The 17,474-nt window shown below is 42.7% G+C and overlaps 2 long non-coding RNA genes across 28 annotated transcripts in view; one reads left to right on the top strand and one right to left on the bottom strand.

The window, feature by feature from the left end:
- The window catches only part of LOC123613430 (uncharacterized), a 463,022-nt gene that overhangs the window by 233,916 nt on the left and 211,632 nt on the right, over positions 1-17,474 (top strand). The gene's annotated exons all lie outside the window — the stretch shown is intronic.
- Positions 1-17,474, bottom strand: part of LOC141574640 (uncharacterized) — a 28,228-nt gene that overhangs the window by 6,648 nt on the left and 4,106 nt on the right. The window contains exon 2 of the long non-coding RNA XR_012501569.1: positions 7,855-11,753. This is a non-coding gene — a long non-coding RNA (uncharacterized LOC141574640). The remainder of the gene's footprint in view (positions 1-7,854; positions 11,754-17,474) is intronic.

The following is a 17,474-nucleotide window of genomic DNA, read 5'->3' as shown; positions in this document are numbered from 1 at the left end:
TGTTGTAAATCAGCTGTACTTCAATTGAAAACAATTTTTTTAAATTCCTTTAAACCGCCCCAAATATGGATGTGAACGGTGGATCAAAGATAATCCAGGGTTCTTTGTCTCTTCCTACACTGAGAAGTGAGCTGTATTTCTCTACCCTCTTGAATTGGGGCAGCAACGATGCTGTGCCAGTCAGTGCCAGGTCTAGCTTTGACAGGACTGGCTGCTTCTGCTTTCTCCCTCCTGAAGCCAGCTGCCATGCTGTGAGGCCGCCCAGGCAGCCCCGTGGAGAAGCCCACGATTCTTCTCCACTCCCTGAGCGCCCAGCTGAACTCCCAGCCAACAGCCAGCACCAGCTTGTCGGCCGCGGGAGTCAGGCAGCTGGAGAGCTCATCTTCCAGCCCTTGCCTGGCTGACCCTGCTGATGCCGCTTGGAGCAGACATGAAGTGTCCCCACTGGTCCAGCTGCAAAATCATGAGCAAAGAAATGATCCTTGTTGTTTTAAGTCACTAAGTTTGGGATTGAATTATTGCATAGCAAAAGATAACCAAAACGGCCCTGTACAAAAGGAAAGATTGGACCACATGTCCTGTCTGTCTGTCTGTCTGTCTGTCTGTCTGTCTATCTATCTATCTATCTATCTATCTATCTATCTATCTATCTATCTGTCTATCTATCTATTATCATCCACAGATTGAGATATTTCTGACAATGGTTCACGCATCTTCTGGAATGACACCTTTTACAACCGTTCTGTAGATACTTTTGCCCTGGCTCTTCGCCATGGTGGGGAGTTTCTAGCCATAGGTCCCTTTTTTGCGAAGGGTTTCCTGAAGAATGCCCTGCAGAACAGAAGACCCACAGAATTCTCTAGAGCTGCGTTGTCCCAATATGGTACTTTATGTGGCCACCAAGCACTGTATGGCTACACCGAGTTGGGATGTGCTGGAAGCTACACAGCTCACCAGATTTTAAAGCCTTAGGACTCGTCTTCAAAAAAGAATGGGAAAGAGCTCATTAATAATGTGATATTGATTCTGTGTTGCACTGATAACATTTGCATATATTGTTTTAAATAAGATATATTATCAAAATTATTTTCACCTGCTTCTTTTTATTTGTTGACTTTAATATGACTACTGGAAGTCTTCAAATTACACTCGTGGCTTGTATTAGATTTTATTGGACAGCACTGCTTTAGAGAAAAAAGTTCTGGGTTGAAGGTGTAGTTTGGGAAATGCCACTTAGCTACCCCTTCCTGCAGAGTTATAGGGCATGCACATTCAAATTTCTGAGATGTCTGGCAGCAAAGGAAAATGTTCAGCTCCAAGGGGATGATCAGGATATCAAAAGACAAATAGAGATACTGAATCGGCTCTTCTCATGACTAGCGCCTCTTTGTTGTTCAGCTCCCAATTCAAATGTCTCCATTCCCAGCTCGGCTTCCCTGACCACTCTATCTAAAGTCACCCCCTCCCACCCGCTGCTTTCCATCACGCCATTTTGCTTTATTACCCTTCGTCTTCTTTCTCCCTGGCTGAAATTCATCTTGTGCATCCACCAGGGTCCTGATTGGACAAGGAGAGTTCAAAATGGGTCACTTGAGAAGTTTAATAAGGGACTGTTTATAAAGGGGGTGGAATTCTGAGAAAGGAGGGTCCCCTGCTGTAGGGTCCTGATGCTGGTCTCAGCTGGGAGCCAACACCAGCAAGTAGATGGGGCAGTCATCAGTGCCCAGAGAGGGAAGGTGGATAGAGAGGGCTGCCTGGCGGGCAGGAGCTGGGGCCTTCGGTCAGGGGACACAATCTGCCTGTGGCAACCCCACAAGGGAGGGAACTGGGGAATAAATATACCTTCCTTTCTTCCCCAGCTCGGGTTCTCCTGTCGGTTCTCCCATTGGTCAAATCTTCCAGAAGTGGAGGACAGGGGAGCCCATTTGACACCGTCTGTCTTGGTCCACTGTCCACCTCTTTCCTCTAAAATAGAAGCTCGACTATGTCAGGGGTGTGTTGACTGGCTAAGCACTGTAGGCGCTTAATGCACATTTGCTGAATAAATGACTGACTGAATGGATAAATAGTTATGTTCAAAAGTCAAAGCCTTAGGACATTGAGGTCTCAAGCATCAGCACGTGGCTGAGTAGATCTGCCTCCCTTTTATATTTCAGGAAACATTTCATCTAAACCATAAGGGGATGCTTCAAAGAATTTTCACACACTGAGCACACCCAGGTAACCAGAACTCAGTTGGAAGAGCTGAATTTTGCGACTCCCTGAAGCCCCTTACGCCTCCTCCCAGTCATTTACCCTCACAAGAGCCGCCACCCTCTTGCATTTTATCATCTACAATTCGTTCTGTTTTTGAACTTCATGTGAATAGAATCACACAATATGCGCGCTTCTGTGTGGAATACTTTTTGCTCCACGTTAGTCTGTGAAATTCACTGATGGTTTGTGAAGTTGTAATTTGTACATCCTTATTGCACATTATTCAGATGTTTGAGTCTATCACAATTTATCTATCCTGCTCTCGACGGGCATCATTAGTTAGATTTATTCCTAGGTATGTACTCCTGTTGGCTTCCGTATTTATTAGTTTCTTTCCTTAATGTTTGTATCTGTACGGGTCTTGTTCATCATTTATCAGTCTTATTTCTAGATGTTTTATATTTTTATGCTAACATAATTTGACACCAATAGTTTTTAGCTATTATGAATAGTGCCCTTAGAAATATTTTTGTACATAGTTTCGGGGGAAATACACATATTATGTATACGTGTGTGTGTCAATGTGTGTGTATGTATGTGGATTTCTGCATCGTGTACGTACATGTTCAGTTTAGTAGGTATCATGGTTTCCCAAAGTGGCTGTGCCAGTAATATGCCCACATAGTGTGGGTCTGTTTCTGGCCTCTCTATTGTATTTCATGAGTTTGTTTTTATATCCTTGGGCTAATGACATGCTGTCTGTTTTACTGTTGTGATGAGAACTTTTAAGATCTGCTCTTTTAGCAGCTTTCAAAGATACATTATTATCTGTAGTCACCACGCTGTACATTACAGCCTCAGGACTTATTTATTTTATAGCTGGAAGTTTGTACTTTTTGTCTACCCTCACCCATTTTACCTCCCCTCCTGACCATCACCGACCTCTGGCAATCACCTGTCTGTTCTCTATATCTATGAGTTCAGGGTTTTTTTTTTTTTCCCTCCAGATTCCACATATATGTGAGATCATACAGTATTTGTCTGCGTTTGACTGATGTATCTCAGTTAGTATAATGCCCTCAAGGTCCATCGATGTTATCACAAACAACAGGAATTCCTTCTTTTTATGGCTGAATAGTATTCCATATTGTGTGTGTATGTTACTTGTGTATACATACATTAAATATACAGATACATATGTTTTATATGTGTGTGTGTATATATATTGCATTTTCTTTATTGAGTCGTTCATAGGCGGACTTGTGTCTGTGTCCTGACTGTTGTAAGTAGTGCTACAGTGAACAGGGGGGAAAGGCAGATATCTTTTTGACTTAGTGCTGTCATTTCCTTCAGAGAAATACCCAGAATTGGAATTGCTGGATCAGATAGCAGTTCCATTTTTAATTTTTTGAGGAACCTCATACTGTTTTCTGTGGTGACTGCACCTACTTACATTCCCATCAACGGTGCACAAGGGTTGCTTTTCATTCACATCCTTGCCAACACCTGCTATCTCTTGTCTTTTTGATAGTAGCCAACATTCTGTCTTGTTATTTGATAGTTGAAGACCTCCAACTTTGTTCTTTTTCCTCAAGATGGTCTTGGCTTTTTTGCCCTCTGCTTTTCCATATAAGTTTAACAATTGACTCATCAAGTTACACAAACACACACACACACACACCCAAAACCAAAAAACCTTTTCAGGAACTTGATTTTTAATTGCATTGGATCTGTATTTAAATTTGAGGTTAAATTGAGATCTTTACAATACTGAGTCTTCTAAGCCATGAATATGGTATGTCCCTGTATTTATTTAGTCTTCCTTAATTTGTCTCATTAATATTAATGTTTTTATTTAATATTGAAGTTTTATTTGCCATATGTCTTTGGTGGTTATATAGAAATAAAATTGATTTTTACATACAACTGTCTTTCTATCCAGGCACCTTGTTAAATTCACCTATTAATGTTGGCCTTTCTAAGTTCATTTATTAATGTTAATAGTTTATCTGTAAATCCTTTTGTATTTACAATCTACAAAGTCATTTTTTTTTGCAAATGATGACAGTTTTACATTTTTCTTCCAAATTGTATACTTTTCCTTTTTCTTGCCCTTTTGCACTGAGCAGAACTTCCAATCCAATATTTAATAGCAGTGGTGAAAAAACAGGCATCTTTGCTCATTTTCATTCTTGGGCAGAACATGTTCAGTAGGGTCTTTAAGAATGATAATTGCTGTAGGTTTTTTTGTAGACACTCTTTATGGGTTAAAGATTTTTAACTTCTATTCCTTCTATTCCTGTGCAAGGAAGATTATTTTTGGAGTCATGAACAGGTGTTGAAACTCATCAAAAGCTATTTATACATCTACTGAGATGATCATATTGTTTTCTCTTATTCAGTTAATATGGTGAATTACAATAATCTATTTTGAATATGAAACCATCCTTTTATTCATGAAACAAATCCAACATGATCATGATTTATTATCATTTTCAGCTTTTGCTGAAACCGATTTGCTGGTTTAGTATTTTTGTATCTCTGTTCATTAAATTCATTGACCCATACTTTTCCCCCACATCCGGTAAGTTTTTGGTGTCGAGGTTACAATGGCCTCATTAAACAAGTTAGGAAATATTTTCTCTTTTTCAGTCTATTCAACTGTTTATGTAAGACTGGTTCCATTTCATCTATAAATATTTAGAGAAATTTACTTGGAGGAAAGACATCCATGCTTAAGAGATTTCTTTGTATAGATACCATTGATTACAGCTTCGTATCTTTAATAGGTGTAGAACTGTTCCAAGGTTTTTATTTCATCTTGTGTCAGTTTTTTGTTAGTTTCATTTTTCTAAGGATTTTGCATTTTAGCTAAAATTTTAAAATTATTAATATTGAATTTCTCCTAATATATTGTCATTATCTTTTAAATATCTATGGGCTGTGGACTGCTCTCTCTCCCTCTTTTTTTTTTAAAGTGGCAGTTTCTTTTATTTATTTATTTGTTTATGTATTTTTTTGGAAGGGGAGGTAAGTAGGCTTATTGACTTACTTATTTTTAATGGAGGTACTGGGGACTGAACCCATGCTCTCATGCAGGCTAAGCACAGCACTCCACCACTGAGCTGTACCCTCTGCCAATGCTCTCTTTTTCATTCAAGTTGGCAATGTGTGCCTTCTCTATTTCTTTCTTATCAGACTTCCCAGAAACCTAATATATATATATTTATTATTCTTTTACGTAAGTGCCAACTTTGGGGCATGTTGATTTTCCCTTCTGAATATCTATTTTATACTTCAGCAGTTTCTGCTCTTAGTTTTCATTAGTTCCTTCCTTCTTCCTTCTTTAGATATGACTTTCTGTTCTGTTTTTTGAGATAGATGACTAGATTTTTGATTTTCAGCCTTCCTTCTTGATAAATATATGCATTTAAGGCTATAATTTTTCTCATAGCAGAGGTTTAGTCACATCCATCACATGTTGATGTATTTTTATTATCATTTAGTTAAAGATATTTTGCAATTGCCATTGAAATTTTTTTCTGTGACCTATTTTAGAGTATATTGCTAAATTTCCAAGCATTTGGGGAATTTCTACTTATTTTTTTTTATTGATTTCTAGCTTAATTTTCTGTGGTCAGAGAACATATTCTGAGTGATTTCAATCCTTTGAAACTTGTTGAAACATCTTTTATGGCCAGCATAAATGTTCCATGTGCACTTGAAAAGAATGGACATTCTTCTGAGCATAATGTTCTGCACATGCCAACGTATCAAGTTTGTTGATTGCATTATTTAGATTTCCTACGTCCTTGCTGATTTTTTCCCCCTGCTTATTGTATCTTTTGTTAAGAGAAGGGTGTTAAGAGTTTCCCATTATGAGCATGCATTTGCCTGTATTTCCTGATAATCCTGTCAATTTTTGTTCTGTATATTTTGAAGTATGTCTTTAATGTACATAGAAATTGAGAAATGTAATGTTTTCTTGGAGAATTAATTCTTTCAATCATTATGAAAATTTTATCTTTATCCCAATGATGCTACTTGCCTTGAGTCTATTTTGTGGTCAGTATAGCCATACGAGCTTTCTTTTGGATAGTTCTTGCATGGTATCTTTTAGGAGCTTTAATTTTTAATTAGTCTATGTCCTATATTTAAGGTGTATCTCTAGTATGCAGCATATAGTTGAAATTTGTTTTTTAACTTAGTTTTCTAATCCATTTACATTTAATGTAATTACTGATGTATTGGGGTTTATATCTACCATCATGATCCTCAGCCAAGCTGCCGGGTAGTTAGCAGAAATGATAGTTAGCCCCTCTTTCAGCTGACCCCCTTTCTTCACTTCTCTCTCTCTCTCGCTCCTCTTCCTACCTCATTATCTGCTTCTTGTTTTTGTTTTTCTTGGCCATGCCTCTCTGTCTTCCAAGACTTCTGAATATTGGCGTTTCCTCTTGCTCAGTCCTCAGAATCATTTCCTCTCTACACATTCCTTAGGTGATCTTATTTATTCTCAAGGCTTTCTATAGGCTGCCAACTCCCAAATTTATAGCTCCACCCTGAACTGCAAATTCATATATCTCATGTCATACATCACCATTAGGATGTCTAACAGGCCTCTCATAACTAGTGTTTCCAAAACTGAGGTCCTAGTACAGTGAGACCTTCCCTGTTGTTCTTTCTGCAGTCTTCCTCATCTCAGTAAGTAGCAACTTCATTTTCTCATTTCTTAGGTGCCATTTCATTGTCCCCCCCCAATGAAACTGGGGAATCATTCTTGACTCGTCTCTTTTCTCTTACAGTTGACATCCAATCCATCAGGAAGGCTTGTTGATACTACCTTCAAAATACACCCACAATCTGACCATTTTCCCCACCTCCTCTGCTATCACCTTGGTCCAAGCCTCTGACGGTTCTCACCTGCTTTATTGCAATAGCTTCTTACCTGGTCTCCTTGCTCCCAATCCAGCTCCCATGAAGCCTGTTCACATAGCTGCTGGAATGATCTTTACAAAGCATACATCACATCATACCACTTCTGTGCTCAAAAATGGCTTTCTATTTTAATCAGAGTAAAAAGCAAAATCTTTACCATGGCCCAGAGCTCTGATTGATTTAGCTCCCCGTTACCTTTCTGACCTCACCATCTACCATCCATCTCGTATTCACTCTGCTTCAGCCAAACAGACCTCCCTGCTATTCCTCATAATTATCAAGCATGCCATCACCTCAGGGCCTTTGCATGTGCTGCCCAACTTCTTCTTCCCTCATATCTTTGCATGGCTCACTTGTTCACTTCCTTCGTGTCTCTGTTCCAATATTCCTTCATGGACTATCTTACATAAAATATCAAAGAAGCCCTCTTTTCCTTTACCCTGTGCCATTTTTCTCCATAGCCCTAATTACCACGTGATGTATTATATATTCATTTTTTTATTTATTTACAATCTGTTCTCCCCCACCATAAGCTCTGAGACACAGGAACTTTGTTTTATTCACTGATGTATCTGTAGGACCTTGGCCAATGTCTGGTATATAGTGGGCCACCAATGAATAGTTACTGATTGAATGACTGAATGAATGAATGAATGAGTGAGTGAAGTATAGTTTTATAACAATCCTCTGAAGCTGACAGGGTAGATATTGTTATCTACTTACCAAAGAGGAAGCTTGAAGCTCAGAGCCTTGAGGTGATTTATGGAAACCACAGAGCTGTGAAGTGGCTTCGCTGGAACTCGAACAAGTCTCTTTCTGCTCAGTTCCGGGCTCGTTCCACAGCAACACATATCTCAGCCCTGGCGGATTCCATACTGACAGCCAGTGATGACAAAAAATGGAAAGCAGGGGTCAGCCAGACTCTGAAGTCTCCTTTGCTCCAGTTTCCACACAGATCAGCTGTCCCCCCCAAAAAGAGGGGGGAAAAAGGCCTTTTGATGTATGTGGTTTCTTCAAAGTTTGCCATGGGTGGAAAAGAAAAGGACTCTGAATTCCCTTTAAAACTCATAAATTAAGAATTAATTTCTTCATTGCTAGGTCAGTGCTACCCAGATACAAAGAATGCTGGTCGTCCTAGTGCTCAGAGAGAAGGATCAGGGTTCAAATATTTTGCCCATTTTTCCATAGGTTGTCTGTTTTTGGAATTTTTGTTTTCTTATTGTTGAGTTTTGGGCTTTCTTTATGTGTTCTGGGTATAAGATCAGATGTATGATCTGCAGTGGTTTTTCTCCCAGCCTGTGGCTTGTCTTCTCATTCTCTCAACAGTTTCTTTTGAAGAGCAAAAGTTTCAAATTAAAACTAGTTTAACTTATCAATTTATTTTTCATTTATGGATTGTGCTTCTGTTGTGTATCTAAGAAGTTTTCGCCTAACCCAAGGTCACAAAGACTTACACACTGCAATCGTTTTTGCACCTCCTTTGAGAAGACCTTATACATGTGAATCTTTTCCGGATTCTGATCCATGATGTGTCTGTCAGTCTTAACGGCCATCCCACACTGCCTGGCTGACTCTAGCTCTTTGAGTTCTGAAATCCAGTAGTGTTAGCCCTCCGGATTTGCTCTCCTTTATGAAAGTGGTTCTGGCTGTTCTAAATCATTCACAATTAAATGCTAATTTTAAAATCAGCTTACTGACCTACAAGAATGATGGCTGGGATTTCGCTCGGGATGACAATGAATCTATAAAACAATATAAGGGAAAATAGGCATCTTAACAATAGTGAATCTTCTGACTCAGACACGTTTCTACTTCTCTCACTAGTGATATTTAATTTTTAATATGCAAGACTTGCATACCTTTTGTCAGATTTAGCTCCAAACATTTAATATTTTTATGGTATTATAAGTATATTAAAAATTTTCAATTTCTCATGGTTCACTGCTAGTATATCAAACTGCAATTAATTTTGGTATATTGATCATATATCCTGCATCTTGGCTAAACTCAATTATAAGTTCTAGGACCTTTTCTTTGGTGGATCCCATCAGCTTCTCTGGATAGGGGATCTTACCTGCAAATAAAGACAGTTTTATGTCTTTCTTGCTGAAAGGCTGCCTTATATTTCTTTTTCTTGCCTTATTGTACTAGATAGAATCCCTAGTACAAAACTAAATAGAAACCATGAGAGTGAATATTCTTGATTTGTTCCTGACCTTAAGGGGAATACATTCAGTCTTTCACCACCAAGTTCAATATTAAAAGTAGGGCTTTTGACAGATGCCCATTATCATGTTGAGAAAGATCTCTCCTATTCTTTGCTTTCTGAGAGTCTGTCAGGAATAGATACTGGTTGGGTTTTTCCCAAATGCTGTTCCTGCATTTGTTGAGATGATCATAGGGAGTCTCATTTTTATTTTGCTACTGTAATGAATTACATCGATTCTGTTTCTATATGATGCTAGGTTCAGTTTGCTAATATTTTCCTGAGGGCTATTTTATCTATACTCATGAGAGACATTGGTGTCTAGTTTTCTTTTCTTACAATGTCTCGGTTTTGGTGTCAGGGTAATGCCGGCCTCCTATGATGAGTTCGGAAGCGTTCCCTCAATCTTTAACTTTTGGAAGCGATACGTACTCCTGAGTCTGAGCAAGGAGATGTAAGGGGAAGTTGGCGAGGAGACTTCCGAAAACATTTTTCATCCTTAATAAAAAGATAGTTAAGGCCTGAGTTTCCCTCTTGTTTCCTTCATGCTTAGGATGCTGTCTGGTGGGTCTGTGGCATCTGAGGCTGCAACGGTCATCTTGCAACCAAGAAGGTTGCAACTCAGCACCAGATGGGAAGAGCTGACACCTCGGTGACCATCTCTGCCTTCCTCTGGGCTTCTTGCAAAGTGGCATAGTAAGAGCTTGTAGTTTCAGCTGCCTTTCATTTGATAATCCGTTACTTGCAGCTGAGAGCATTCCAAGTATTGCCCAGGGTACCCAGACTGGTACACCACTGGTCTGCCTCCATCCTTTAAAATCCATCCTATTGATGGCAGCAGAATTCTCTTTCTGCAGCGAGACCTCAGTGACGTCACTTCCCTTATCCAGACTTGGTGGAAGTTCCTGATCATCTACCAATTTGAGCTGCAACTTCTCAGCAGGTCTGTCTTGAATGAAGAACCTCTCAGGGGGTGCCTGCAGCCAATGAAGCCGCCACGAAGACTGCTGCAGCCTTACAAACCCACTCCACATAGATATTTGTTAAACTGGCTGTGAGGGGCTGTCACTGGGACCTGGAGAAGTGATTTTTCAACGTGCATGAGAATCCTCCAGAGGGCTTGTTAAAAACAGATTTCTGGGTTTCATCTCAGAAACCCAGAAATCTGTAGCCATATTTTGAAGTCATGGCCAGGATTTGTCAGTGCAGTGGGGACTTGCTGAAGGGTTTTAAACAGAAGGGCACTATCGTCCTGGTGTTGACTTGACAGTATATCCTGGCTTCCTCTCTTCACTCAGGAAACCGTAGAGGATGCCTACCCAGTGCTTTAAATGGGACCAATTTTTAAACACAAACATGCTAAGTGTCCTCTCAGAACCAGTTTCCCCTTATAAGTGCACCAAATTCACACTTTCATCCAAAAGCTCTCAGTGGGCACCTGCTGTGTGCTGGGCACCTTACAGATAAGAGCCTGCACACACATCTTCTCATCTGACCAACCCAGTGAGATGGAAGGGCGTTACAAACCACGTTCTCCAGATGGGGACAGGGGACTTGGCTGAGGCCACAGAGGAGCTGAGTGAGAAAACCAGGATGTGGATGTGGGTCTTTTCCACACCTGCTGCTCTGTCTGGCACAGCCCGTTGCACATCCTTGGTGGGTCCAGGCTGCCCCCTAGGGCCCCTGATGGCACTTCTAGGTTATCTGATTTCCAGGAAGAGGGCACCTCAGGCAGCCCCAGTGGCAGAGAATTCTACTCTTTGTGCACACAGACGGGGAATTAGAGAACTTACCACAAAGCCTGGCGGAACACACGCCGTCCCTCTGCTGCGGTGTGGCTGTGCAGCTCCCACAGAGCTCCGCTGGCCGTGTCCGGCCCCCACGCCCCTTGCCCAGCGGACACTGGCAGCCACCTCCAAAGGCAGTGCCCCGGTCATCTATTTCATCTGTTCGAATGAAAACTTCACAAGCAAACCCTCTTGGCCACCTCGCACCTACCGTTTGCACTTACGTGCGAGACATGCTGTACTTTTCTGGTGCCCAAAGCAGTAAACAAAAAATAAAACCCCAGACCCTTGGCCAATTTGAAGAAGGAGGAGCCCTCGGGAGGGGTCTCCTGGAAGCACGTTTTTCAGGCCGGCCTGGGAAAATGTCTCTGAATGTTTTCCGATGGAGGCCTCGGAGGCCAAAATTCCATAGACTTGAACAGGAATCGCCAGTGGCAGGCCCACGTGTCTTGTTGTTGCTGAACCTTGGGCAGAATCAGGAGCAGCTGCCCGGGGCCAAGCAGGCATGCTTTATGATGTGCTGACGCCTCCAGGAGATGTTGCAGGGAGCCCGGTGCCATCTCGGGAGGACGTGAGGTGATGGCTTTCCCCTCTGCAACCCCCGCAACGCAAGGCTTCCCATGTGCTTGCTGCTGACAGAAAGAAAGGAATCTGTTAAGCGTCACCTTTGCCCAAGGTCTGGCCGTGCCCATGCCCCATTCCTCGAGGTCTTGGCCTTCAAAGGGAAGAGCTAACCTCCCCTGGCAGCACACGCTGCTTCCCTCTGATGTTACAGCTCTGACAGAGACGCTTCGTGGTCATGTCGAGATGCATCGTGGCTCACAAATAGAGCCAGCTCAGACTTGGGTTCCGATTCCGGCTCTGTCACTTTCTAGTTACGTGACCTGGGCAGGCCACCTTGGTCTCTTCTCTTCACCCTCAAAATAGGGCTGATAGAGTAGCAATCAGAGTTGGCTGCTATGGATTGAGAGCTTAATTGCACAAGGCATGATGCTAAATTAGTCCCGTGGATTAGTTAATTTAGTATTTGCAAGATTCCTGTGATTGTCACCATTTTCCAGAAGAGGTAACGAGGCTCAGAGGGGTTAGGGAGCTTGCCTGAGGTCACACAGCTGGCAGGATTCAACCCTGCCGGACTGTCGGGCAGACCCCTACCATCGACTGTCTGCCAGATTTTCTTTTGAACTCTTGTGAGGATCGAATGCTGCTCAAATCATAGTGTGTGATCTTTTGTATGTGTTGTTGGATTCTGTTTGCTAACATTTTGTTGAGGATTTTTGCATCTCTATTCATCAACGGTATTGGCCTGTAATTTTCTTTGTTATAGTGTCTTTGTCTGATTTTGATATCAAGGTTATGGTGGCTTCATAGAATGAGTTTGGGAGTACTCCCCCCTCTTCAGTCTTTTGGAAGAGTTTGAGAAGGATCGGTTCTTCTCTGTACGTTTGGTAGAATGTCCCAGTGAAGGTGGGAAGCTCTTCCCATCTGGTCCTGAACTTTTGTTTGCAGGGAGGTTTTTGTTTTTACTGCCAGTTCTATTTCACTTCTAGTGATTGGTTTATTCAACTGTCTGTTCCTTCTTATTCAGGTTTGGTGGGCTGTATGTTTCTAGAAACTTGTCCGTTTCTTCTAGGTTGTCCAGTTTGCTGCCATAAAATGCTGCTCAAATCAGATGTTACTCCGGCCTGGCTTTAGCTGCAGCTCCGTTTGCATTGGTTCCCTCACCACCTCTGGCGTCAGGAAGACAGATAAGCAGATTGCGGCACCGGGCACGGTGGGTCTGAGCGGGCAGGGTGCCCGGGGTGCCTCAGCTTCCAGTGACTGCCTGGCTGCCCTGAGACATGGGCCACCACCCAGGTCTTCAACACTGCTCTGAGTTAAAGAACCGTTTTAGTTTTCTTAGGCTTGAACAATAGCATGCAGGAATGGTATGCCGGAATGGTGCAATGGTTGGGAGCTTGGCACCTGATGCCTGGGTACGTTAATTTGCCGCTCTGAGCCTCAGTTTCCGCATCTGCAAAATAGGATGCTGATCGTTCTTACTCTTCAGGGCTGTTGTGAAGTAGGGTAAGATGGAGCATATAAAGCACTTAGCATTGGGTCTGGAATATAATCAGCATTCAGTGGCGAGTAGCCACCAGTATCCTACTGTACAGACTTCAGATGAAGGTCAGGATAAGAATAGGGAGCCAAGACTTCATGATGAAAGTATTTTAGGAAACAGAAAGACAAAAATCAAAGAAAGACACAACTGTAATTTTACACCCAGCAGACCTCCCCAGCCTTTCTGTCCTTCGTTCTCTGTGTATCTATTTTGAACCTTCCTTTTAAATATCTCTAACCTTTTCTCAAGTGAAGCGAGAAGTCTCAGCCCCACCCCAAGGGAAATATGAGATTCTAAAGACGCTGCTGATGTCCGGCTTCTGCTGAAAAAGGCAGAGCATCGCCCCCTCCCCCCCAGGAGCACAGGCTGTCCTGTACTCCAAGTACCCCTCTCAGAGTTTGCTGCGTGTTATGTTTAAGGTGCATCATTAGTCATGCCTTTTTTCCTGAGGTCTTTTAAAGAAACCCTCAAATTCCCAGAGTCCATGTGAATCATATAAACAGTAAAATTCTTTTTGCATTAACCTTACGGGAGAGTGAGTGGTTTGCAGAAATGTCCAAGAAGCAATCATTTTATGGGAGCTGAACTCTGCTGTGGGACCCACACCAAGAATTCCACCCAAGAAGGCAGCAGAATTATATTGCTCGTGGGTGGCAGACACTGGTTATGACCAACACAGTATCCACGTCCCCCAGGCCTTGCTGACAGCACTCTGATTTTGTTTGGAGCAGCAATTCTCAGTGACATACCCACTTTCTCAGACATCCTTGTATCCAGGGGAAGTTGTGTGACATGTTCTTGACAATGAAACATGCACGTGGGAGAGACTTGAGAGCTCTTTAGAAGCTGTGTGCTCCCTGTCTCCCTTTTCCCTTATTTCTCCCTTAAGCACAGACATGACAGGTACAGGATAGCTGATATTTTGAAAACAAGATGGAAAGGTGAAGAAAAGTACAGAGACGGTGGTCCTGACACCATTGAGCTGGTGAATTATAGCCAGCACATCCTACTTCCCACTGTATCATTTGAGAAAACCAAACTCCCTCCTGGTTGGGGGGAGGGCTATGGTGGGAGTTGGGTCGGCCAGATGACTGAACCGCTCTGGAGCAGATATCTGAAAGAAGGCACCATGGGGTAGGGGAAACCCTCAGATACCAGCATCCCCATCCACCCTGACCCTTCCATCCCACAGGGAAAGAAAATTATTTAAGTCACTTTAGTTGAATTTTCTGTTACTTGCAGCCAAAAGTACTCCTAATTGATAAATAGGGCTCCAGGTAAACTTTGGAAACTCAGATAAGGAAAACTGGGAGGTAAATTCAGGGCTGGATTTTACTCTCTGACCATGTTGTCTCTGCTCTATGTGGTTAGAACTTGCCTGAACCCTTGTGGTTGAACCTTTGGAGAGCAGCAGGGTGCTGTCAGAAAATCTGGATCAGGAATTCTGGCTGTGTCACAGACAAGAGGGCCAGGGACACCCACTGCTGGGTTCCTATTCAGCCTTGTCAAATTACTCATAATTTCCTGAACATTCTGTGCCTTGGTTAATCCATCTCCTTGGCGCCAAAGTTCCCATCATCTCCTCTTCCCTCCCCACTTTGGCTTTTCTCTCAACGTCCTACTTGGTGACCTTTTCTGTCTGGTCCTTCTGATTGTCCCCTTGCCACTCCACCCACACAGGAGGCACTGCTCTTTCTACTAGGGCATCTTAGCACTCTGACATCTTTCCCTTCCTTCCTCCACCCTTGGTACCAGGCTAGGCACTTAGCACAGGATGCTATGATTCATTATAGACATATTTACATTACCCACCAGAGTCAGATTTCTTTGAGGACAGGATCCATTTATCCTGACCATTTGTATTTTTTCCAGAGCCTAGAATGGTACGTGGAAGACAGCAATCAGTGTTTGGGTGTGCAGGTCTAGTCCTTTTTAATGTGTCTGCTTTGGAACACCAGTTTCCAGGATGGTCTTAGGAATTTCACACCAGAAAGATCCCATGGTTAAGCAGGTATGGAGAACGCCAGACTGCATGAGATTTCTCAAAGCCTTAACCACATGTGAACCACCAAGAGGGCAACTGAGTATGCAAGGTTTCTCCAGTGGATTTGAACATGGGATCCCTTTGTCATGGAGAACCTTGAGGGACTAAAATGTTGAGGAATGCCTTTGGAAACCCTAAATCCAGCAGCTCCTTTGTTTTCAAAGGAAAGCATAATCCAGTACCTTTCTTAAGGTCTACCAGTTGGTTGGAGGCATAGAGGAGCCCTCAGATTAAGAGCCCTCGAAGGCACACCATGGGTGACCTCAGGGGTCGCCAGACAGACAGACAGTGAACTGTGGTTGAAAAGGCAGCAATCTGAGACATCAGGAAGACCTGGGCTCAAATCCAGATTTTCCACTTCCTACCTGAGTCACCATTAGCAAACACTCCAACCTCTCTCAGTCTTAGATTCCTATTTAAAATGTGGCTAATAATGCCCATCTCACATGGCACTTGTGATGTCTGAGGGTCTAACCTATAGTAAAGGCTCAATCAATGGTTGCTATGGAAGCCAGCAGCATTCTCCAGACTTCTTGGGATGCGAGGAAAGATCCTGTAGATATTGGAGGTAAACACTGAAGCAGAGTTAACAGCACTCTGCGGACACACGCCGATGGTACATGGAGATATAGCCAGGAAAGGCTCCCTGGGTGAGAAGTGTGACCTCTCTGGTCCAGTGTTACCAGTAGAAAGAGAACCTGGATCATTCTGGAATCTTCTTCCTTCTACCCGGGGAAGGATGCATTACACAACATCCTAACATCTCTCCACCCTTGAAACCAGTTCCCTTCCCCATCCAGGTGACAGGCTTTCCATGATGCTCCACACACCAGAGTGGGCATGATGGCAGCTGGACCTGCAGATTCCCCTCTTCATCCTCAGTCCGCGATGGTCTGACCTCTGTGCATCCCCTTGCCTCTTTCCTCCACTCTCTCTCTCTCTGCTTCAGTGACACTGACCCTGTGTCACTTCCTGGCATCCTCGGGCTTCTCCCTCCCCGTCTTTGCTCCTGCTCTTTGTCTGGAAGCCTTCCCTTCTTTCTGCTGATCTACCTTCAAATCTCATCTCAAACGTCACTGCCTTAAGAGAAGCCTTCCTCCAAACACCCTCCACTCTTATCCACTCACACCATTTCCTCTTTTTCTTCATATTGAGCACTATTAGCAATTGTATGTTTATATGATTAAAAACAGTAATGTCTGTCTCCTGTTCTAGAAGGCAAGCTTCATGGGGTTTGCTTTGCAGACCAGTGTGTACCAGGGGCCTAAGGAGCGGATGCCCATCAAATATTAGGTGAACTGACTGATGAATGATGCACTGTCTAGACACCATTTCTGGTTTAGTATGGCGGGGGGCAGTCCATGGGTCCCACACTTCTCTGAATGGGATTATTCCTTCATGGAACTGGGAGGGATGGGCTGGGAGGTTTGCCAAGCCTGCGCCTTTCAGGAAAAAGATGGGTGTTTGAGCCTTGGTATGTGAATAACCAGGCAGAGGAGCATGGCAGGAGACCCTGTCACCAGCCCAGCCCTGATGCTCCACAAATGACCCATTCAGGAATCCTGGGAGAAAATTCTTCCGACCTTCAATAGAGCATTTTCTGAATACCTGACTCTGCCAGTTTTGGAAGAACTCATGGTTTCCATGTTGCTTCCGCCACTGGGAAGCTCAAGTTGAAACTGTAGCCACCTCTGACATCAAATGACAGCTCAAGGCTTGCAGTTTGCATGGTAAGCACACTCCAGATCCACTTCCCTTCCTCCCACCACTTCCTTTGGTTCCGATTTCTCGCTGTATTCATGCTGTATCCTGATGCCTGTATGTGATGCAGGTCAGTTCTGTCAAGTCCTTTCTGCACTGATTCAGGTATTTTTTTAAACTGAGGTGAAATCCATTTAACAAAAAAATTAACCATTTTAAAGTATACAATTCAGTGGCATTTACTGCAGTCACAGTGTTGTGCAACCACCACCTCTAATTTTTTTTCTTTTTAAAAAAATTCCTATTTTTTATTGAAGTCTAGTCAATTTACAATGTTAGTTTCAGGTATATAGCAAAGCAATTCAGTTATACGTGTGTGTCTATATATACATATATATATCTATATTTTTTTCTGATTCATTTCCATTACAGCTCATTACAAGAAATTGAACACGGTTCACTGTGCTACACAGCAGGTCCTCGTTGCTTATCAATTTTATA

This window comes from Camelus bactrianus, chromosome 22, assembly GCF_048773025.1.
Source record: "Camelus bactrianus isolate YW-2024 breed Bactrian camel chromosome 22, ASM4877302v1, whole genome shotgun sequence".
NCBI lineage: Eukaryota > Metazoa > Chordata > Mammalia > Artiodactyla > Camelidae > Camelus > Camelus bactrianus.
Note: the sequence above shows the minus strand (reverse complement) of the source record. Positions and strands in the feature narration are given on the sequence as shown.